Here is a 25,430-nt window from a genome sequence, read left to right on the forward strand (position 1 = left end):
GCTGGCCTCCGTTTAGGAAGCCAGCCAATGGAAGAGAAGCGAAAAGAGAGGCGGGCTAAATAGCCACTCTAGGAAACATTAAATCTCCGACTTCCGGTTCTGCCTTCGGCAGACCGGATAGTCCTCGACCTAAAAACGAAACCAACATTTACCAGCGTCCTACCATATTCTCATGAACTGAGTTCAATGCGCATCTTGGCAATGTCAGCACAAATGAATGCCATAGAAGTGGGAATATCTCGTGGCTTCACTTCTATCGCCTCCTGGTTCGCCTCTAAGTTTGTTTCATTTTTGTTTTTTTACATGTGTACTCGCCAGAAAATATTTTTGCTTAAGAAAACATTCATGCTAAAAAAATAACACTATTTGTAGAAGCAAACATTGCAGAGTCTCGGAACAATCTGAGTTATTTCAGCTGAACTGCTGTGCAAACATCTGTGAAGAGGAATATGTATGGGAGTGCTGGTTTGTGCCATGCTCTTTCAGCTGTTGGAGTGAGTGAGGGTGGGTGGAGGAGGCATCGAACCCAAGAGCTATACTGAAGAGATGTACTGCTTTGGTAGTATGGACGGGATGACCCTCTGTGACCCTGTACGTGAATTCTGCGGCTACATTTCTATTTACATGCAGTTTGAGCCAAGCGTCGTAGGTTACTAGGTCGACTATTATGTGGGCGGAAAAAGCTCTAGTCAATGGACACCAATCCGCCCCCTTTATCCATTTTATCTCTATATTATATTTCACATCATGCATTTTTTCACCAGATTGACTCCAAATAGTGTAAACAAACCAGGATTGGCGCACACCTGGTTTACAGATCCATAACTGCACTTGAGCCGCGTGTTCGCATCAGTCCAAGTCCCACAGTGGTTCGTGTGACCATTTGGTATGTTTTTAGGCGGCTTGTGCTGTGACATTGCTTTTCTGCATCTGCATCGTGTTATAATTATAATTATGTATTTCTTCATCTTAGGGCTCTGCGGTGTATTTTAGTCACTTTAGACCGCTCATCGCCGCTGTGGAGTTCTGTCCTGACATGTTTGTTTGTTGGTCCTTTGTGGGACACACGTGGAAGACATCGGGAGCCTTTCCTGCCTACCTGGTGTGCTGGACGTGTAGCGTCGAGGACTTAGGGAATAGCGCTGCCGAATGTTTACTGATCGTCTGTCTGTGACGTATATACGGCCCACAGTGCCTGATGGCACGCTACACGTCTAAGTTTACAAATCAAGTACATCTAGCAACACGACAGCGAATATTACAAAGTCCTGTCCCCCTGAACATTGGAAAAACGTTTATTTATTTGTTTATATATTTATGTATTTATTTATTTCTAAGAAGCTAAGCCAAGGTCACCCTGTTTGGCAAACTGAAGACTTTAAATAAATTCCGATTGCACAACAGTTAGGGCTCTTGCATACAGAGCCTATTGTCTAAGTTACAGACTCTAGAATGAGGCGACTGAGTTTCAATTCCAAGTCCCACCACTTGACCAAATTGTTCACCCTGGGAAAACGTGTCAATGCAGACTGACCATATGGTGAATCGAGTTTTAGTAACATGGTGACTGCTTCGAACAAGTCAGCAACGCTGCAGCAGAGGGTAGTGTAAAACACCCTATCAGGGTTTCTATTTATGGATAATAACAACTCCACGTGTTATGCATCCCAGTGTTCAGCAAGGCCCAAGATGACCTGACACTAAATTACAACACAATGGTTGTCAAAAAGGTTCTAGAAAAGAGAACGGCAATTTTCGCGCATGAAGCATTACATTTCTGAGTGTGCAGGCTTGTATTGCAAATATCCAGCCCTCGCATGGTTCGATTTTACTATGAGAATTTCCAAAAGTTATTTGCCAGATATATTTTCAGATAATCAGATGCCGAGTCATGTGCTGGATTCAGTACTCTGAATAGAAGCCTTGCTGTGCCAATGAAGTCTTCTTAATACAGACGTGATACACATTCCTGGTGGCATCATCACCCCCTTATGTTATAGATTTTGGCACCACTTGTGCTTTATCAATTTTCTATTCTGAGGTGCATGTCTAGGAAGAATTGAGATACTCAGGTTCGGGACGGAGCAAAGGGTCGGACTGGAGCAGAAATTAGACCAGGACACCAAAATAAGAGGGCCCCCATTAGCAAATCAGATTGCTAAAGACATGGCTCACATTTCAGATCTGGGACAACTTTGAACTTGAAAAGGCACTCTTTATAGGTATTTTGCAAGGTATGGTGGACTGCATGCATTTGTGGTAATGCCTGGGGCATTAACGGTAATAAAACCCTGGCCACAAGCCCGTTTAAGTCTCGCCCTCTGATAGGCGTGACTGCTGGTACTATATCAACGTGCAGCAATGAACAGCAGTGTGATGGCCCCTAGACATTCACTACAAATATCCCACCACTCCTGGGCAGACCCTCTGATTAAAGGAAGTGATCACCTTTAAGGTGTCAGACAATGTAAACATCTACTCATACAGAGAAGAACGATGAGAAACTTTCCCCATCTCTGTTAACCCCTTCCATGCTGCGCAGATTCCGCCGCTGTGCTGACGGAATCTTGCGCGGGCGTGGTCATGACGGAACGGTTCCGTCATGAGCACAGCTCAACCGTGGCTCATGACGGAACCGTTCCGTCATGAGCACCGAAGGGGTTAAGGGTGAAGTTTAATACCCTTGTCCAACTTAACCAGCCTCTTACTTTGAGAAACATAATTTAGGACTATGTTGCATCTCATTTGTATTGGGCTTTAGATAGTCCCAATAGATAGTATTTCGAACATTTCAGTGCATGTCAGAGTGATGTAATATGTGAGGTAATTAGCAGTGCATGGGGAGGTTGTGAGTTATTGTTATTTTAGGTTGCGAGTTATAGTTACCTGAGATAAATGTGACTGGTGCAATTCAGTGGTTTAGTTAGTTTAAAACATTTTGTTTTAACTACCATTTTCACCTAAATATAACATCGCTTTAACCTTTGTTTGACCAACTGTTCCCATAGACAAAGCATTTTTTGTTTGCTAATAACTTTGGCGCTGTTTGGTGAATCTTCACGAAATTTTCCCCCCAAAAGTTACCAATTAAACCTAATTCTGCAAGGAAAGTTTCTCGGTGATTCGTCAAGCGGGGGCGGAGAAATAAGGGAGCTGGGGTCCTAAAACAATTTTTCCCAATGCAATGTTTATAGGGATTTCACAACTTATAAACACGACTCCAGGCTAAACCGCTGAACATATTTATACCAAATCCAGAAAGAGCCCTTTTTGTAATTTGGTGTTAATGTGTTCAGTGATTTTGGAGTTATTAAAGAAATAAAACTTTGTACATCTAGGGACGCCAATCATCCCCTGATCAGCGGGTACTCCAATTATATATATCACTTTATGTTAGAAAAAACTTACCATTTCATTGGAAAAAACCCAAAAGGGTTAGGTTTATGTTTTGCCCACACAAAACCATAGAAATTCAGCAGTTATAATTATACTTATCTGAAGAAACTATAGCTTCTGCAGTTAAGTAACTTTAGACCACAAGTTTTAGTTTCTTAACATAAGTATGACTGTAAGTATAACTAGCTGCTATTTTTCTATGGTTTTGTGTGGGTATAACGTGAACCTAAGTATAATGTCCCAGTAACCTTTATTTTTTTCGGTGAAAAAAATAAATTATATATATATATATATATATATATATATACATATATATATATATATATATATATATGTATCTATATATATATATATATTCACTGAAAAAACCATGGGTTTCACACACGTTATAGTTAGGAATTAGCATTTAAAAAACCTTTGAAATTCAGTGAAAAAACCATAGGTTTCACACACGTTATAGTTAGGAATTAGCATTTAAAAAACCTTAGAAATTCAGTGAAAAAAACATAGGTTTCACACATGTTATAGTTAGCTGGACATTTTACTCGTAAAAAACCAATGAAATTGCCCCGTTATAGTTAGTTCAGCTAACTATAACTCGCGCGCCCAGAATGCACTGCTGATGACGTCACATATTACATCACTCATGACATGGTCAGTGACATCACTCATGACATCACTGATGACATCTCAAATGACATCACTGATGACATCACTGATGACATCATCCAGTGAATGTGGGTTTTTCTGAAAATTAAATATGTTTTATATATGTATATCTCAAGGTCGATGGAAGAATAAATGGGTATATAAGTGTCTAAATGGATGATTTGTTTTTGAAAAATTGATTGTGTAACTGACTGATTAAGTGTATCATAGTGAATACATGGCTTAGTGAGTAATGTTTAAATATGTAAATATCTGTATCAGTCTCTCACTTTGTGTATAAGTGGCTGCATGGGTTGGTGAGTAGCTACATGGGTGTCTATATAGGTTATTAGTTGGTTTTTTGAGTATCAGTCTGAGTGTCTGCATGGTTCAGTGGGGGTATTACATAGTGCATAGGTGCATGAATGAGTGACTCACTGTTTGTATGTGTTGAACACAGTATGTGTGCAGGACTGTATGGGTGGATGAGTGTGTGTATGGGTGTGTTAGTGAGTGAATGACTGTCTCAATAGTGTCTTTATGAGTAACTACATATGTTTTAAACTAGTATATGTGACTATTGGTGTATATATGTGAGTATATGTGAGAGTGAGAGATTGAAAGAGTTCTTGTATGAATAAGTATGTGTTTCTATAAGTGATTGTTTAAAAGACTAAGTATGTGTAAGTTTCCGTAGAAGTAAGTGTGGTGGTGTGTGTATAACTGTATATGCAAGTAAATGTATGTTTGATTCTTTGTTAGCATGAGTGACTATGTGTGTGAGTAACTCTATGGATGAGTGGCATTGTGTAACAGGATGTATAGGTGTATGAGTACATATGATGAGTGAGTACATGTATGAGTGACTGAATTGGACTGTTGGTGAATGAGTGGATGTGTATGTGGATCTTAGAATTACTGAAAAGGTTGTTTTAACTGGTATTGGTATGTCCATTGTTTTGAACATTGTAGTTTCTATTTTTGAATGTGTGTGTCAAAGGTTATATTAGGGGAAGAGGAGGTCTGCCACTCTATCACAAGGATGATGTCATCAGTGATGTCATCAGTGATGTCATTTGAGATGTCATCAGTGATGTCATGAGTGATGTCACTGACCATGTCATGAGTGATGTAATATGTGACGTCATCAGCAGTGCATTGCGGGCGCGCGAGTTATAGTTAGCTGAACTAACTATAACGGGGCAATTTCATTGGTTTTTTACGAGTAAAATGTCCAGCTAACTATAACATGTGTGAAACCTATGGTTTTTTCACTGAATTTCTAAGGTTTTTTAAATGCTAATTCCTAACTATAACGTGTGTGAAACCTATGGTTTTTTCACTGAATTTCAAAGGTTTTTTAAATGCTAATTCCTAACTATAACGTGTGTGAAACCCATGGTTTTTTCAGTGAATTTGCAAGGTTTTTTAAATGCTAATTTTTTTTTTATTCTTCAATTTTTTCAAACATATTTTTAATTTAATTTTCTTACCTTTTATAAAGACTATGCTTTAATTTTTAAAATCCTTAAATATTTTTTTTTAATATATTTTTTAAAATAAACATGTAAAATTTATTTCCAGTTCTTTTTTTTTTTTTTTATTTTTTTTTAGTACGCGTACCGTAAGCTCACGGTAAGCGTACGGTTTACGCAACGTCCGTAATCTATCTACGCTGCTTGCGTATAGTTACGCACTTTGCGTAGCCGCGCGTACTGCGCGTGGGACGCGTGCGCGCTTACGCCACACGCGCACGTTACGCGGAAGTGCCGGGGAGTGACTGTTATGCGCATGCGCGCAAGCGCGTGTCTTTTTTACGCGCACGCGTACTTTTTGCCGTAAGCGTACCGTAAGCGTATCGTAAGCGTACGGTAGGTCATGTGATCTTGAAACACAACTTTTGATTGGTTGAAACTACTTTCAGTTCTAGAACTCTCCTACACCACACCCATTCCCCTCATTTCTGCTTGTGATCCCTTGGGAGAAGGAGCTGGTTTGTCTTTGGGATACGATGGCAGAACAGCAGAGCTCTTCTGAGAGTGAGGCTAGCACTAGCAGCACTGTCTTGAGGCAGAGATCGAGGAAACAAAAGCCTTCTTATGTTTGGGATTATTTTACTTTTCCAGAAGGCCAGCAAAAGGTGAATGCACCCTTAGTTACTTGCAGGCTGTGTAAGCGTGTACTTTCTAGAGGTAATCCTGACAGGAAGTATTCCTTTGGGAATCACACCATGAAGAGACACCTCCAGGATGTACACAGAAGGACACATGGTCATCTTTTTGGAGGTAACTCTTCAGAAAGACGAGCCAGTACATCCACAGCAGCTCAGCCTGGACCATCACCTGCAGGGCTTACTCCTTCTTCTGCAGGTCAGGTGAGCCCTTCATCTGTGGGGGGAGAATCTCCTTTTGCTGGCCCTCTGGAAATGAACCCTCGATTTCGGAAGGTTGATATTCATTGCACATTTTGTAAAGATCTAATTTGCCATAGGGAGACCAGTGTTTCCCTAGTGAACAACAAAATAGATCAGCACATTTGTCGCTTTGAATAATTTTCCCATGCTTCCTTTCCTCTGTCCCTGCATGAACACAACGGTTCTTTTAAGAGCCAACCTTATCTTTCATCTTTTTTTTACATATGTTTTTAAAAACTTTTTTTTATTTTTTTTTTACCGTACGCGTACGGTGCGCGTACTTTTTTTTTATTTTTAAAAAAAAACACTAAAAATCATTTATCACATTACATTGTCCTTGAGAGACTACAATTATTATTATTGACTTACCATACTCACTGAAAAAATATTTATTCATTTCTTTTTTTTAAAAATAGTTTTAAAAATGTTTGTAGTTTTCGAAAATTTTCTATATCTATCTGGAAAAAAAGAAAAAAGTATTAATATTTTTTAAACATTTTATAATACAGTACACATATTTACATTTTTTACCAAAAAATCTTTTTGCCTTATTTTTGCTGTTTTCAGAATATATTGCATTTCACTATAAATTGTGAAAGCAATTGCATTCATCATTTTACAGCGGGCAAAAAAAAATACCAATCACAAAGATTGTATTAAAAAAGCCCTGATTCTTTTTTTAATTAAACTTAACATTATAGAAATGCATAATATTGTAAAAAAATATCATCTAATACCAATACTTATTTCTTTAAAATACCGTCTGATATGTTTGTTTCAGAACTATAATCACAATATTATATCTCAAATAACTCCAAAATACATCTGATTTCATTTCCTTTAGGCCAAATAGTAATTTTAATTTTTTTTTTGGAATAAATTTCCAACGGAAATCCAATAAAATTCTAAAGTTTAATTTGTCCAGATCTCACCGATTCTCTGTAACATTTTGGTTCACGAAAATTTTTTGAATAATTTATTTAGTCCACAATAGAATTGGTTACTTTTCCACATGGCCAAATAGTAATTTTTTAAATCATTTTTGAAAAAATTTCCAATGGCAGTCCAATAACATTCCAAAATTTAAAATGTGCAGAAGTTACCGATAATCTCTAAATTATTGGTTTTTCAAAATTGCATTAAAAATTAAAAAAGTCCACATTACAATTGGTTATCTTTCCATTAGGCCAAATGATAATTTTAAAAATCTTTTTTTTACAAAATTGCAATGGTAATCCAGTAAAATGGTAAAATTATTTTGTCCAGATCTTGCCAAGTCTCTCTAAAATTTAGGTTTCAGGAAGATTAGATAGGAATTTGCTAAATCAAAAGGCAAACGTTGTTTGAAAATCAATTGGGAATCATTACACAGTGTCCAGCCTTTTTCACATTTTAGATAAACTGTGTAATGTCCAGAAGTAACAGTAGGTCCATCATGGAAAATTATTGCAACAGTTACAAAAGTTTTTCCTGAAATTGATAATTGCTGTCCTGTAAACTTCTTTATTAAAGTATCCAATTTTGAACCATCAGCTCTACATCGTTGCATCATTAAAATTACATACTGTCCGTATTCCTTTAAAATTAATGTTGAAAACATGTCAGAATTACACTCACCACATTTCATGCTATGATTAGCATCTTTAACTAATTTTGCAAAAGTGACTGTTTTACTCTCTGGCAATGTCAAATAAATAAACCTTTCATTATCAACAATAGAGCCACATATATTATAACAATTATCACAACTATGTTCCCATTTATAAGAGAGACCAAAAAAAATGTCAATGGGAACTCCTTCTTCTTCCACTACCTGAAGAAAATACATCAAAAATTCATGTGCATCTTGCTGTTCATTTTGAGAAAACTGTGTTCGTCCTGAACATACATCTAAAAGTTTTCTAATGTCAGTAGCATTTTCTATTTGAGTTTTATCTTTACTCAACTTTTGAAAAAGGAGACTCAGCTCTGAACAGAATCTTTTTCCCTGATTTACTATTATCTGCTCTTGCAAACTTTCCAGATAAAATGCAACATTCAGCACTACATTTGCGTAGCAGTTGACACCAGAGCTATTTTCAAAATGACATCCTACAACCTGTTCTTCATTTTCCTTTTTCTTTTTGCTTGCAATTACATCACTCCTCTTTTTTTTCCTCTTCTCTACATCTTCACTACAGATATTCTCATTTTTTCTTTTACGAGAAACTACACGTTTCTCCAACACAGGATACTGACCTAAATGAGGAGCATAGCTTCTTCTTAATCTATTATACTCCTTTACACAATTTGTATCAGCACTAACTTTTGATTCTTCAAAGTCTATCATGAATAAACCTGATAATGTTTTGACTCGTGACAAAGCAACATATGCCATACCTTCTTTGAACACAGTTGAACCAATGTTCACAAATGCACAATCTACAGTCAATCCTTGAGACTTGTGAATAGTTACAGCATATGCTAGAGAAAACGGAAACTGCTTCCTACGTACATATAAGTCTTTCACAAGCATAAAACGAACTGTACAACGACAAATATCTTTAACTTCATCTATCTGATCAAATTTTATTTTTAAACATTCAATTCCTTCTTTTTTCTGATAATTAATAAAACCCACAACTCTTCCCATCGCTCCATTAACTAAACCTTTCTCAACATCCAAATTTCTCCTTAAAAACACTCTACAGTTCATGCAAACATATAGATTTTTTTCTAATCCAGCTGTTTTGGAGATGTTCTTCTCTAGTGAGTCCAATTTATTTTTCAGTTTGCCTGTTACTGTGACAGTAATTCTTCCATCCTCAATTTTGTCCACTGCTTCCAATTTCCTGATCTCTTCCTTTTCCAATTTCAAAAGCTCCTCATTGAATATTGAGCATTCACGTAGAGTAGGCATTAAGCAGATGACACTTTTGTTTTCTGCAATGTTCTTGTATATCTTCTCTGCAACTATTTCTTCCTTTGGAAATAAATTATGTAGCAGCCGAGTCTGTAATGCTTTTTTGCCAGCTTCTGTGAGTAGTCCAATCCTGATATCTTTCAGAATACTTCCATATTCTTCATCGTTTGCTTGCCTCATATTAGTTGTAAGTTCCTTGTACTCAAAGAAGGACCAAATATTTGTATTACCGATGCTTCCCAATGACTTCTTCGTGTCTTCATGTGTCACAGTATTAAACACTGGTTGTCCTTTAACTGGAGTAAGTTGCAAAAGATCTCCAAAAACTATGACGTGTTTTCCACCAAATAACACGTCATAGTCTGTCTTCAAAATTTGCTGCATTCTTAAATGCACAAAGGCAAGCATTAAGTTTGATACCATGCTCACCTCATCAATAATGAGAACTTGCATCTTCTTCAATACTCGTGAAACTTCCAAGGATGCTTCTCCAGTTAGCTTGTTGAATTGTATTTTGTTCTCATGCTCCACTGGTAACATTAGCAAACGATGTAAGGTGATTCCTTTTATGTTATATGCTGCTAACCCAGTTGGAGCAGTAACCACACAAGACAACGTAGAATCCGTTTTTTGCTTTAGGTAGCTTCTGATGACTTTAATTAGGAAACTTTTTCCAGTGCCAGCTTGTCTGCTTACATACATCCTGATTGGATGAAATGATGTGCATGAGCACTCTTTTTTTACATGTAGAAATCCGTGATCAATTTTGTTTTTGATCTCTTCATAAATTTGTTGCTGCTCTTGATTCAGTAGTCTTTCCAAATTTTCTAAGTCTATAAATTCTTCTTGAGCTTGATTCATAGCTGTTTCCACTTCATTCATGGCTATTGATGCTTCATTTTCAACGATTGGTTGTCCTAGGGGATCTTGACTGTGTGTTCCTGAACTTTGGCTGTCCTGAGAACTGTCTCTAGCTATTTCTGCTGCAATTGTAGTTTCCTGTTCAATTTCTTCATTTAACATTTGCAGATAAGTTGTGAATGTATTGCATTGTATGCTGTCTTTGCAAGCATTAAATGAATCCTCATAGCTTTGAAATTCTCCCAGTAGTTCATCCTCTGTACGCCATGGTTTAAACAACTGTAAAAGAGCCAAGTAGTAAAATTCTTTCTTGTCGGTAGTGTCGCAACTCAGCTTCCGGTGATTTATCAAACTTCCTTTGGTTTGCTTCACCAAACATCCTTCTTCACCAACAACTTTATATTTTCCATTATTAATGTCTTCTGCAGCTTTCCGTGAATAAATGTAGTTCTGCAACACTTCATAGAGACACATGTTCTCCAGATGATGACTTCTCTTGGGATAATATGTGTCCAACATGTTTGTTTTCAATATATCTGTACTTTCTGGGTCATTCTCGGCCAAATATTCAATTTCTCCAACAGATTTCAGTACCCGATTTCTCATTGCTGCAAGGCCTAAACTTGCCCAAATTATTCTTCTTGACTTTGAGTAGAGACTTGCAGAAGATAACCTATCTGAACATTCGTAGGATCCAATTTCTCGATGCGATAACATCTTCAAACTGAAACTGTACAGCTTCTTACTAACAGTCTTCTCGTGAGAAATCTCTTCCCACATTTCCTTCAATTCTGTTTTTTCTGATTTCGTAATGTAAGACGTTACATATCGTGCAACAGCAATGGAATTGTCAGCTACATACTGTATATCCATGTTAGCGTTCCACATGGATAAAATGACTGGGTTGTAGTCATTTATATTTTTTGATTCTTCTTTTCTTTTAAGGTTGTAGGTATTCTTAGGTGATTTTCTTGTGATAGTATGTCTCACAGCTGACATAAAACTGTTTACTCTTCCATTTGAAAGAACAGGTCTAGGAAATCCAAATCGACATTTAGTGTAGTATTTTTCTTTGCTCTTGTATTTCCGTCGACAGTATTTTCCACACCGATGACTTTGGAAACGTAAAACTTGCTCCTTTAACTTGTTCTCTTCTGTGCTTTTTGGTATACCACATGTTGCATATTCTTCAATGTAAGATAACACTGCTTCATCAGTATCTGTTCCAAACTTTGGGGCATCCTTGATCCACAACAGCATATGAATATGAGGAGCACCTCTTGCCTGGTACTCTTTTCTCCAAAAGAAATCCACTACTTCTCCAAGGGGTGGATTTTTTTTATTGCAGATGAAGGACATCATAGCCTCAAATCTATGATTGAAATATCTGCAAACATTAACCGGATCCAATGAGCACAGTTCTCCTGCTGTCTTGTATTCGATGTTTTTAATGTTTGAATTGGCCTCTCGTAGAAAATCCAGTAAATCATCCCAAGCGTACTCGGCACAGCTTAGGGTAAGGAACCATGTTGGTGTTCCTAAATTGCGTAACATGCATTTTAGTTCACCATGGCGTCGGTACCAATATTCATTTGTCCCACGCTGACAAGCCATCAGATTGATCAGTTGTGTTTCCAAATGATCATCTCGGTGCTGCACTTTCTTCATAAAATCCTTAGCAGACACATTTTGTAAATGTACTCCACTTTTTAAAATGTGATTTACTGCATAAGACAGTGCAGACAAGTCGCCTTCAAATAAAAGATGGAACAAATAAGGAATACTTTGTCGAAATCTGGGATCTTCAGCATATAGTCTTGTAGTCCGATACTCTGAAGCTGGAATCTGTTCTGGACGTTCATCGTATCGTCCTCCTTTTCCCGTAGGAAACAGCTGGGGAAAACATCGAGCTTCCAAGCTCTCCTCCCATACACTCACGGGAGTTCCTTTTGCTTTCTTCATCTGAAAGAGATCAATATTGTCTCCCATAACTTCTTTCGAATGAAGAGGATGTATGCTAAAATGTTCATAAATTTCTTCTTCCTTTGTCTTGTCCACTTTTTCAATGTGTCCAGTTGGTGTTTCTGTGTCTTCTTGAAAATCTTCGTCTTCTTCTTCTTCTTCTATATAAATTGATTCATACCATTTGTTATTTTTTTTCAAATACAAATTTGCTCTTTGTACTTTCCGCACATCTACCAGCTCCTGCCAAATCTTCTTATTCTTTGTAGGTACACCATTAACCAGAATAATTAATGGTTCAGTTTCCAAAGTATCCGCATCAATAGTTTCCATATTTTTTTTCAAATCCAAGGGCAAATACACCACTCTACCTTTTAAACCTCTCAGTAAATCTGAAGGAGGTAATTTACCAGTTTTGGGCTCCATACGTACTATGGTCTGGAACGGATGAACACATTGAATGAGTATAGACTCATATGTATTTAATTCAGAAAGTTCAGCAGGAATAGCATCCAATTCTAAATTATTATGTACAGCTCTGGTCGGCATTCTATTTTCCTCTAACTTGTTGTAACAGTATTTACAAATACGCTGATCTTCACCCAATTCAAAACAATTTTCAAGAAATATATATGTGGCAAAATCCATCCACTTATAATTATCTTCATTTTCACTCTTTCTGTAGAGATCAACATTCCTAGTTTGTTTTCTATAATGAGTTCTGCGGCAACAAATACAAGTAACATTTGGTCTTTCATTAGAGACTATTGCAAATTTTGTTATGTGATCATTAAATGTCTTACTTACAGAAGGTTCTACATTCTCTTCCACTTCTTCCTCATTTACTGTGTCCTTCTCTGCACTGTTTTGTTCAGGACCAAAGTAACAAAACTGAATTTCATCAACAACCTTCTCTACATCTGATACCGTTCCTCGGAACAGAGCCCTATTCAATTCATTTAACTTTATTGCTGGACTTTTGGCAAAATACAACCGTCTCACAAACTTTCTCATTTCAGTATGATGAACAGCCAGCATCCTAAAATGATGGAAAACACTATTGCACACTTTTCTAGATAGACAAGCCAGAGAATGACCCTGCAAACCAGTATTCTCTCTCACTCTACATGGATCCAGACTTTGAAGCACCTTAATCTTCTGTTTTACACTTTTTTTACTATATTCTCTTAGAAACTCTCGAAATCTGTCAATAGATTCCTGACGCACAGTGCAAATACTACTACAATTCCAAGTGTACACTGGGGCTTTAGGACGTCTCCCCATTGCCTCATCTGCCATCACTTGTACCTCATCTCTTGGAACCATTATCTCCTTCTCCATTATGCAACCATTTTTTACTTCGTATGAACGACCTCTGGTGTCAACTGCATGCAGCAAACTATTACTTTGAAAATAGCTCTCTTCATTAAAAAAAGGTTCACTACTTGAACTATGCATCCACTTTCCTAAAAACACTTTACAAAAGTTTGTTCTGTTCACTACTCTTTTGCTTTTGCTTTGTGATTTCATTACATTAACCATTTTATCTAATGTACGCATCCTATTCAAAATTAATATGAATAGTTTCCTTTTTAATTCTAATGCTTTTGCTGCAATGGCTTCAATTTCTTTTTTTCTCTTGTAATATTTTGCCTTTTGCTTATATTTCTTCACATCCTTTATCAAATTGGACATAACTCTTCTCTGAAACATTTTTCTACGTATCTCTTTAAACGCTGTTTTTCTGTTTATGTAAAACTTTTCAGTTGCAGAAGGTATATTTGCATTAACTAAATTCTCAATTTTTTGCTGTTCTCTTCGTTTTGTTACATTCTTCCCAGGACAGACATTTTGTACATTTTTCTTTGTTTTGAATATTTTTTTAAGAAATTGTTTTTTCTGCTTACCAGAAGATTTTTTCTTTTTCCCAACATGAGCATCTTCTACTAACTTTGGTCCTCCAGTTGTCTTCAAATATAGTTTTTTTTTTAGCGTTTTTTGAACTCGAGATTTTGTAGGCATCTTAAATTTTGTTCACTGTTCTTCAGCAATACCTGAAAAAAACTAAAAAAAAATCCTTTATTGTATTTAAATATATTACTACATTTCTTTTCACAATAGTCACAAAACAAAATTTCTTTGCCAATTTGAATGCACACAAACTGCTCTTTTTTTTGGGCAAGTGAAAATCTCTTTTACAAACTGTCACATTATGAAACCACTTTTCAGATTTTTTAAAAAGCCCATGTCCAGAGTGCTACACTCCAGCAAGGGCAACCAGCCTTAGTGAAGCTCAATGTATTTGCATTACAGACTGAAACCTGAAAACCCCACTCGCTTCTAAATACTGTGCATGACTATACACGGCAAGCACATGGGTGTGTGCTAAGACTCTGCTTCTTCCCCCAAAAATTCACTCCCCCTTTCCATCTAATGCAACTGTGAAATCACCAGAGCAAGACGCAATAAATCTCTGCCTATAATTCCTCTATGCACACAGAGTCATCTTTTCACATTAGTCCCAAAACGAAATTTCTTTGCCATTTTTAAAGCACACTTACTGCTCTTTTTTTTTTCGGGGCAAGTGAAAATCACTTTTACAGACTGACACATTATGAAACCTTTTTTTTTAATTTATTTAATTGCACTTGTCCAAGCTGTTTTTTTCAGACCACCACCATGTGTATTCGCGGTGACTGCCTACACTCCAGCAAGGGCAACCAGCCTTAGTGATGCTGAATGTATTTGCATTACAGACTTAAACCTGAAAACCCCACTCGCTTGTAAATACTGTGCATGACTATACATGGCAAGCACATGAGTGTGTGCTAAGACTCTGCTTCTTCCCCCAAAAATTCGCTCCCCCTTTCCATCTAATGCAACTGTGAAATCACCAGAGCAAGACGCAATAAATCTCTGCCTATAATTCCTCTATGCACACAGAGTCATTTTTTCACATTAGTCCCAAAACGAAATTTCTTTGCCATTTTGAAAGCACACTTACTGCTCTTTTTTTTTCGGGCCAAGTGAAAATCACTTTTTACAATTGGAAATCACTTTTACAGACTGACACATTATAAAACCACTTTTTTTGATTTAGTTAAATGCACATGTCCAAGCTGTTTTTTCAGACCACCACCATGTGTATTCTCTGTGACTGCCTACACTCCAGCAAGGGCAACCAGCCTTAGTGATGCTGAATGTATTTGCATTACAGACTTAAACCTGAAAACCCCACTCGCTTCTAAATACTGTGCATGACTATACATGGCAAGCACATAGGTGTGTGCTAAGACTCTGCTTCTTCCCCCAAAAATTCGCTCCCCCTTTCCATCTAATGCAACTGTGAAATCACCAGAGCAAGACGCAATAAATCTCTGCCTATAATTCCTCTATGCACACAGAGTCATGTTTTCACATTAGTCCCAAAACGAAATTTCTTTGCCATTTTTAAAGCACACTTACTGCTCTTTTTTTTTCGGGCCAAGTGAAAATCACTTTTTACAATTGGAAATCACTTTTACAGACTGACACATTATGAAACCACTTTTTTTGATTTATTTAAATGCACATGTCCAAGCTGTTTTTTCAGACCACCACCATGTGTATTCTCTGTGACTGCCTACACTCCAGCAAGGGCAACCAGCCTTAGTGATGCTGAATGTATTTGCATTACAGACTTAAACCTGAAAACCCCACTCGCTTCTAAATACTGTGCATGACTATACATGGCAAGCACATGGGTGTGTGCTAAGACTCTGCTTCTTCCCCCAAAAATTCGCTCCCCCTTTCCATCTAATGCAACTGTGAAATCACCAGAGCAAGACGCAATAAATCTCTGCCTATAATTCCTCTATGCACACAGAGTCATGTTTTCACATTAGTCCCAAAACGAAATTTCTTTGCCATTTTTAAAGCACACTTACTGCTCTTTTTTTTTTCGGGGCAAGTGAAAATCACTTTTACAGACTGACACATTATGAAACCTTTTTTTTAAATTTATTTAATTGCACATGTCCAAGCTGTTTTTTCAGACCACCACCATGTGTATTCTCTGTGACTGCCTACACTCCAGCAAGGGCAACCAGCCTTAGTGATGCTGAATGTATTTGCATTACAGACTTAAACCTGAAAACCCCACTCGCTTGTAAATACTGTGCATGACTATACATGGCAAGCACATGGGTGTGTGCTAAGACTCTGCTTCTTCCCCCAAAAATTTGCCCCCCTTTCCATCTAATGCAACTGTGAAATCACCAGAGCAAGACGCAATAAATCTCTGCCTATAATTCCTCTATGCACACAGAGTCATTTTTTCACATTAGTCCCAAAACGAAATTTCTTTGCCATTTTGAAAGCACACTTACTGCTCTTTTTTTTTCGGGCCAAGTGAAAATCACTTTTTACAATTGGAAATCACTTTTACAGACTGACACATTATAAAACCACTTTTTTTGATTTATTTAAATGCACATGTCCAAGCTGTTTTTTCAGACCACCACCATGTGTATTCTCTGTGACTGCCTACACTCCAGCAAGGGCAACCAGCCTTAGTGATGCTGAATGTATTTGCATTACAGACTTAAACCTGAAAACCCCACTCGCTTCTAAATACTGTGCATGACTATACATGGCAAGCACATAGGTGTGTGCTAAGACTCTGCTTCTTCCCCCAAAAATTCGCTCCCCCTTTCCATCTAATGCAACTGTGAAATCACCAGAGCAAGACGCAATAAATCTCTGCCTATAATTCCTCTATGCACACAGAGTCATGTTTTCACATTAGTCCCAAAACGAAATTTCTTTGCCATTTTTAAAGCACACTTACTGCTCTTTTTTTTTCGGGCCAAGTGAAAATCACTTTTTACAATTGGAAATCACTTTTACAGACTGACACATTATGAAACCACTTTTTTTGATTTATTTAAATGCACATGTCCAAGCTGTTTTTTCAGACCACCACCATGTGTATTCTCTGTGACTGCCTACACTCCAGCAAGGGCAACCAGCCTTAGTGATGCTGAATGTATTTGCATTACAGACTTAAACCTGAAAACCCCACTCGCTTCTAAATACTGTGCATGACTATACATGGCAAGCACATGGGTGTGTGCTAAGACTCTGCTTCTTCCCCCAAAAATTCGCTCCCCCTTTCCATCTAATGCAACTGTGAAATCACCAGAGCAAGACGCAATAAATCTCTGCCTATAATTCCTCTATGCACACAGAGTCATGTTTTCACATTAGTCCCAAAACGAAATTTCTTTGCCATTTTTAAAGCACACTTACTGCTCTTTTTTTTTTCGGGGCAAGTGAAAATCACTTTTACAGACTGACACATTATGAAACCTTTTTTTTAAATTTATTTAATTGCACATGTCCAAGCTGTTTTTTCAGACCACCACCATGTGTATTCTCTGTGACTGCCTACACTCCAGCAAGGGCAACCAGCCTTAGTGATGCTGAATGTATTTGCATTACAGACTTAAACCTGAAAACCCCACTCGCTTCTAAATACTGTGCATGACTATACATGGCAAGCACATGGGTGTGTGCTAAGACTCTGCTTCTTCCCCCAAAAATTCGCCCCCCTTTCCATCTAATGCAACTGTGAAATCACCAGAGCAAGACGCAATAAATCTCTGCCTATAATTCCTCTATGCACACAGAGTCATGTTTTCACATTAGTCCCAAAACGAAATTTCTTTGCCATTTTGAAAGCACACTTACTGCTCTTTTTTTTCGGGCCAAGTGAAAATCACTTTTTACAATTGGAAATCACTTTTACAGACTGACACATTATGAAACCACTTTTTTTGATTTATTTAAATGCAAATGTCAAAGCTGTTTTTTCAGACCACCACCATGTGTATTCTCTGTGACTGCCTACACTCCAGCAAGGGCAACCAGCCTTAGTGATGCTGAATGTATTTGCATTACAGACTTAAACCTGAAAACCCCACTCGCTTCTAAATACTGTGCATGACTATACATGGCAAGCACATGAGTGTGTGCTAAGACTCTGCTTCTTCCCCCAAAAATTCGCTCCCCCTTTCCATCTAATGCAACTGTGAAATCACCAGAGCAAGACGCAATAAATCTCTGCCTATAATTCCTCTATGCACACAGAGTCATGTTTTCACATTAGTCCCAAAACGAAATTTCTTTGCCATTTTTAAAGCACACTTACTGCTCTTTTTTTTTTCGGGGCAAGTGAAAATCACTTTTACAGACTGACACATTATGAAACCTTTTTTTTTAATTTATTTAATTGCACTTGTCCAAGCTGTTTTTTTCAGACCACCACCATGTGTATTCGCGGTGACTGCCTACACTCCAGCAAGGGCAACCAGCCTTAGTGATGCTGAATGTATTTGCATTACAGACTTAAACCTGAAAACCCCACTCGCTTCTAAATACTGTGCATGACTATACATGGCAAGCACATGGGTGTGTGCTAAGACTCTGCTTCTTCCCCCAAAAATTCGCTCCCCCTTTCCATCTAATGCAACTGTGAAATCACCAGAGCAAGACGCAATAAATCTCTGCCTATAATTCCTCTATGCACACAGAGTCATTTTTTCACATTAGTCCCAAAACGAAATTTCTTTGCCATTTTGAAAGCACACTTACTGCTCTTTTTTTTTCGGGCCAAGTGAAAATCACTTTTTACAATTGGAAATCACTTTTACAGACTGACACATTATAAAACCACTTTTTTTGATTTATTTAAATGCACATGTCCAAGCTGTTTTTTCAGACCACCACCATGTGTATTCTCTGTGACTGCCTACACTCCAGCAAGGGCAACCAGCCTTATTGATGCTGAATGTATTTGCATTACAGACTTAAACCTGAAAACCCCACTCGCTTCTAAATACTGTGCATGACTATACATGGCAAGCACATGGGTGTGTGCTAAGACTCTGCTTCTTCCCCCAAAAATTCGCTCCCCCTTTCCATCTAATGCAACTGTGAAATCACCAGAGCAAGACGCAATAAATCTCTGCCTATAATTCTTCTATGCACACAGAGTCATGTTTTCACATTAGTCCCAAAACGAAATTTCTTTGCCAATTTGAAAGCACACTTACTGCTCTTTTTTTTTTCGGGGCAAGTGTAAATCACTTTTACAGACTGACACATTATGAAACCACCATGTGTAACTACAACAAAAACAATTCCCATTTCTATTATTCATTTCTTAAGTTACCACATACATCCCCTCTCAAACTGTAAACTCACCTTTAAAATTAGTTAGTTGTGAAAGAAATGTGACACTCAAACAGCAGATTATCAGAGCCAGGATCTCTGTTGTGTTCACCTCTCTCCTCTCAGCAGAACCAGATAATGGCAAACTTTCCCTCTATTTTTCCACACATATACATGTAAGTTTCAAATCTCAGTGCTTCCCCCTTTTTTTCAAATGTAATCACACATTTCTATTGGTTGAAAACCAACCCTTTTCCAAAAGAACCCTTCCCCCAACTTGACTTCTGCCTAGTACCCTTCCCCCAACTTGACTTCTGCCTGCTACCATAGCAACAGCTCATGGAACACTGCTGTGTAGAGTTAGGTCAGAAGTTCGACACACAATGTTTCAATTCCACAGAGCAAGAGTGCTTGACTTTTCAAACCTTACAGCAAATCCATAGTACTGTTCTTTGGTTACACATTTTTTTGTACCAATACAAAACATGCTTCTATTAATTTACACATACAGCCTAGTTTTTATTCTAGAATGGTATGAAACAGCCAATCAGTTCTTTTTGTTTTGAAAAAAATATGTATGCCTCCATTTCCAAACTGTCTTTCTTTTCATATTGCCATTCTACTGAAAGACACCTCCTGAGTGCATCCAGTTCTCCTTTGAAGATGTTCACAGTGTGGATTGTAGGGCACAGCTATGTCTTCTGGAGTGAAAAGTTTGCAGAGAAAACAGGTATGGTGAGAGACCTTGCTTTGCCAAATGTAGACATTAAATGGATTGGTCAGAGAGGGTTAAAGTGGCACCAATTGATGCCATTGGTGAAATCCTTCATTCAAATCCAACACCCTGACCTCATAATAGTGCACTGTGGTGGCAATGACCTAGGCACTTTGACTGGGGTAGGTCTGGAAATGCTTATGAAGGACACCTTTGCACAACTGTTTACACTTTTCCCTAAAACTGCCTTTGTGTTTTCCAACATATGCCAAAGGCAAAAATGGAACTGGTCCAATCATTTCTGTCCGCAGATTGACAAAGCAAGAAAGCACGTCAACAAATCTGTTTCTGCTTTCCTCCGTGACTATGGTATGGGTGCCATTTACCACAACAACTTGCGTTATGACATGCAAGACATTTATAGAGGAGATGGTGTGCACTTCAATGATGAAGGGAACAGAGTCTTCCTCTTGAACCTTAGACTCTGCATCGGTACTTACTTGTAGGTACCACTAAAAAAATGACTTCATAAACACAACAGCTCTTTTTAGAGCTCCCTAATTTCTAAACTCTTAAATCTGCTTTTCATTTATTTATTTATTTATTTTTTTACCGTACGCTTACCGTAAGCTTACGGTACGCGTACCCCGTGATTTTTTTTAAAATCAATAAATGTTTTTTTTGTACTTTTCTGTCCTTCTTTGACCCCCTTACAAATGTTAGGGGGTCTGTAACTCTCCTCATTGCCCCCTTTCCTTGTTTTCTCTGGGGTGACCTATGAGAGTATATGTGTTGTAATGGGGTGGGATATAGGGTACCTATATCCCTGTAAGGGGTGCTAGCACCACCTTACCCAGACTACAGTAGTGTTCTGGTGGTGTCAGTTTGTATGGCTGTCCCAGGGTGGCACAATAAGTGCTGCAGCCCTGGTAGGCCTACTGAGGGAACCATGCCCTGGGTACCTAGGGTACCATCTACAAGGGACTGTCAGGGCATCCTCAGCATCCAATTGGTTTGTACCTAGGGTACTTCACATTAGTTTTAGGGAGAAAGCAGATAGGCTGGGGTCCTGGATAGCAGGATCCCAGCCAGACTAGTCAAAAACCACTCAAACACCAGGCAAAAAGTTGGGGGCAACCATTAGTCAGATTCCACCTTCCTACACACTGCCTCTAAGATAAGCCTGACTGCTCGTGCCAAGCTACCAAGGGGGTAAGCAGGGGTTATTTTAGGAGTGAAACTCCTTTATCCTGACTAGAGTGGTGATTTCTGCCCGATTTTGGCACATGCCCTACCCGACCAAAAATCCCATTCCTCACATTGGTTGTCAGCGGTGTGGATAGGACTTGTGTTTGCACTTGACTTACAGTGATTGGTGTACACTACTACCATTTGGCAGACCATTACGTACCACATACTTTTGTTTTTGGCCTATTTTTGACCTTGCCAGCTTGAACTTGCTCCTTCATCATGCCTAAATCAAGAGCATCATCTGTTGCGTCCATGGAAATTGCCTGTGAGGAGGATAGGTTGGAATCCTACAACGTGAAGGAGTAAAGCGATTTGCAAAAACCTAAAAGTCCAAGTCAGAGGCCTCACTAGGAAGGAGGAGCTGAGGGCCTGGGTAGCAGTCAGAGATGCCAGCGAGCAATCTGGTATTCTCAGTGGAGAGGCGAAGGAGTCTATTCCTAGGTTGGATGTGCTTTTGGGAGGGGGGGATCCCGCCAGGCCAGGTAGCAGTGGTTTGTCCCCAGAGAAGCTGGAGGAGAATAGGGAAGCTAAGAGGCACGAGATAGAGCTAGTGAGGCTCAATATGGAGTCATAGAGGATTGTATTAGACCATGAGCTTGGGCTCAAGGAGCTGGAATTGAAAAGCAAATCCAGCACGGATGGTGGCAGCAACTCTTCAGTGCAGGCCAATGGGATTGTGCACATTCCCAAGAATGAGTACAAGAGGGGATGACAGTACAAGAAGGGGGATGATATACAAAGGTGGTTTCAAGGGTACAAGGTGGCTATTCATGTGAATGGGGTCCCTGAAAGGAACTGGGGGGCAGGGTTGTGGCCTCTCTTTCTGGAAGAAGCTAGGGATACCCTGATAGCTTTGGGTAAGGGGCTGAACCTCACGTATGCTGACATGAAGGACGCCCTCCTCACCAGGTATGGACTCACTCCTGAGAAGTACAGGGATCAGTTTAGGTCCAGTAAAAAGTCTGACTCCAACACTTGGTTGGAATGTGTAGATTCGTTCTGCAGGTCATTGGATGGCTAGGTGAGGGGCAGTAATGTGACGGATTATCGGGGGCTCTACAATTTAATTGCATGGGAGCACTTGTCTAGTCTATGTTTTGCAGATCTGCGCCAGTATCTAGTCGATAGTAAGCTGACTGACCCCAGGAAGCTTGCCATGGAGGCGGACCACAGGGTGAGTACCTGGGTCCACAAGAAAGCGTTTGAGGGAGACTCAGCCAAAGGTGGGCAGGGTCCCCGGCATAAAAGTGGAGGGGACAAGGGTAAAGCACAGGAGTTCTCTAAAGGGCCCCAAACTAACACCCAGGGTAAAGGTTCCCATCCCCCCGGAGATTGGAAGCAAGGGGTCTCTTCAGGAAAGCCTACTGAGACCGCCCCCCACAAGTGTTTTTCATGTGACCAGGTGGGCCACATGAAGGGGGACCCCAGGTGCCCTAATGGCCCACAGCCACCCACCAGTGGGTAGTCCAAGGTGTTGGCCAGTGTAGTGCTTCGGGAGGAAGAATACCCACAGGAGGCTGGGGATCCTGCAGAAATGACCCTCGTCTCACTAGGGGATAATGAGATGGTCCCAGGAAACCAAGTGCCCCCTAACACAAAGAACAAGCATTTGCAATGCAATAGGTCTCGCAATTGCGATATTTTGAGCTACTGGCATTGTAAATGACAATGCCTTTTATTTTTGTGTTGAAAAAACCTACAATAATAAAAGGCATTGTCATTTACGATACCAATAGGCCAAAGCTCTTGTGACCCGTCCTCGGCTACAGCAGTGAACCGCTGAGGCAGACAATATTAAAATGCCTAAAACGAGATAGTGAACCAGGCATAACGTAACCACCATAGCTTGTGCCTGAAGGGCAGTAGCGACTGTTACCTGGTACATGCGTAATTACCCCCACACAAAAACAACAATGTCAAGCCTATTTTTATATCAGCAGCCAGAGTGGCTGCACAGCAGAATAATGTTGTTTCCTACCGGAGTTATAAAAATAATCCTGTGTCCAGCAGGGTGGAGTTTGTACTACAAACGCTGCTTCCCCACGCCTCCTCCCAAAAAACATTAGCAAAATAAACACAAAAAATGCAGATAGCACAGCACCCGACTAAGGGGAAGCGCTGGTGAAAAGCGCTCCTAACGGAATAATTAAAACATAAAAAGAAAGAGCTATGTGCGACAACGGACGGCGGAAAGCAACATTTAACTACTAGTTAAAGCAGCTTGAGGGGCGCCATGTGTCCTTACCGATAAGTCCAATGATCCGTATCAGCTATGTATCAGCGACCACAGCCATGGTCCGGCACAGCCTGAGGCCTGCTGCTACTCTAGAAGCCTCAGTGTTTCCTGGTCCTGCCTACCACTCTGCCACCTTCCATACGCACGCCGCTCCGCCCCTACCCTACCACTCATAGCAGAGCTCTCAAGGCCTGGATCTGAGCTGATTGGATCGGCCGAGGCTGCCGCTCCACCCTGGGAGCTGCTGCTGGACCCAGAACAGGCACATGACCGGGTTGCATAGTGCCAAATTCGGTGCAAGTTGCAATTGTGAGTTGCATATGTTTTATTAATTGAATCTAGCAGCGTTTATCTCATTTTTTAAAGGACGATTGCTTTTGTTTACATTTCGTTTCTTTTTACGGTTTGTGATTTTCCTCTCCCTGTGAAGGACCTTGCCCACCTCCAAGATACATATAAAGAGATTCAGCATAAATGCAACTGGACACTTATGGAGGGGTCCGCATTGTATCAATTGCTTATTAAGAAGGGGCTTAATACGTGTGCAACTCATTGTCAAAAACACTGCCACGGAGTGCCATACAGTAAACAGCTGTTTGTTGGTTTTAACCTGTGTGTTCATTATGACTGTCGCGGGTCCTGGTTCAGCGCCACCACGCTTACCTATCCAGCAATTGTGGCAGAGAGACGTTGGTGGTCTGTTCCGACATGGCCCTGGCTCGCCGAGGCTTTGGTGGAGGCCAGCTGGGCACACCCACTTCACTGCCCACTGCGTATCCTTCCTGGTCCTTACACCCTCAAATTGCGACTCCGTGCTGCGCTCACTCCCTCCCAACAGGAGACGGCTGTTGTGCACTGAGAATTCCTCAGCGCCCTTGTCTCCAGTGCTTGGAAGAATGAGATGGGATTGTACCGGTTGCAACAGCAACAGCAGGCGCACGCAGGGCCACCGATTTTGGCAACGTTTTTCCAAAATGTAGGCTTCTTTTGCTTTACGTTCGCTCCCCACACAAAGCAAAAAAGGTGGCATAATGCTGGCGTTGACGCCATTGTTCCAGCAGACTGCGTTGAAAGGCATGCTGCATGGGTCCGTGTTGAAATGAGGGCCCACCAGGTGAGAATTTCACTTAAAGGAACTTGTCCCCCGGCATGCGCCACGCTGGCAAAGTGCAATAATGTCTGTGCACAATTCAAACAGCAAATGTAATTAGAACAAACTTTTAGATGTGCACCAGAGCTGCGTTTACGGTCCCTGTTAATTAAAGTAAACAAAGGCAGCAAAGTCATGTTATGATTTTGTTATGCGCAGACAGAGAGGAGAGAGAGGGGGCGAGCAGGAGTTATGCTAACGCCGTGAGCCATGCGCGTGCACCTCTCCTGTCCTCCGTACTTGCGCATCTGCTGTCTCTTGTGCTAATGCAGTACGCGTGCACATGTCCTGTCCCCCTTCCACCGATAACAATAGATCTCGTCAAGGCGAGCAGCGCATGCGCTGCGTCGCTAGGCAAGACCTAAAAACAGCACCTGGGTGACCATCAATGGGAAAAGGATAGAGGCTCTCAGAGATACTGGAGCAAGTGTGACCTCAGTCCGGTGTCACCTGGTCTCTGAGAAGGAGGTAGTCCCAGGGGCATTCCACCAACTAATTGCTGTATACAATTCAGAGCGCCAGTGTCTGGTGGCGCAGGTTCCCTTCGAGTGGGGGGGTCTCAGGTCCCTTGAGGGTGGTTGAGAGCCCTTACATCCCTGTAGATTGTCTGCTAGGTAACTACCTGGAGCAGTCCTTATGGAAGGATATTGAGCTCAGGTCTCACTTGGAGATGCTTGGGTTGCC

This window comes from Triturus cristatus, chromosome 3_2, assembly GCF_964204655.1.
Source record: "Triturus cristatus chromosome 3_2, aTriCri1.1, whole genome shotgun sequence".
In the NCBI taxonomy this organism is placed as follows: domain Eukaryota; kingdom Metazoa; phylum Chordata; class Amphibia; order Caudata; family Salamandridae; genus Triturus; species Triturus cristatus.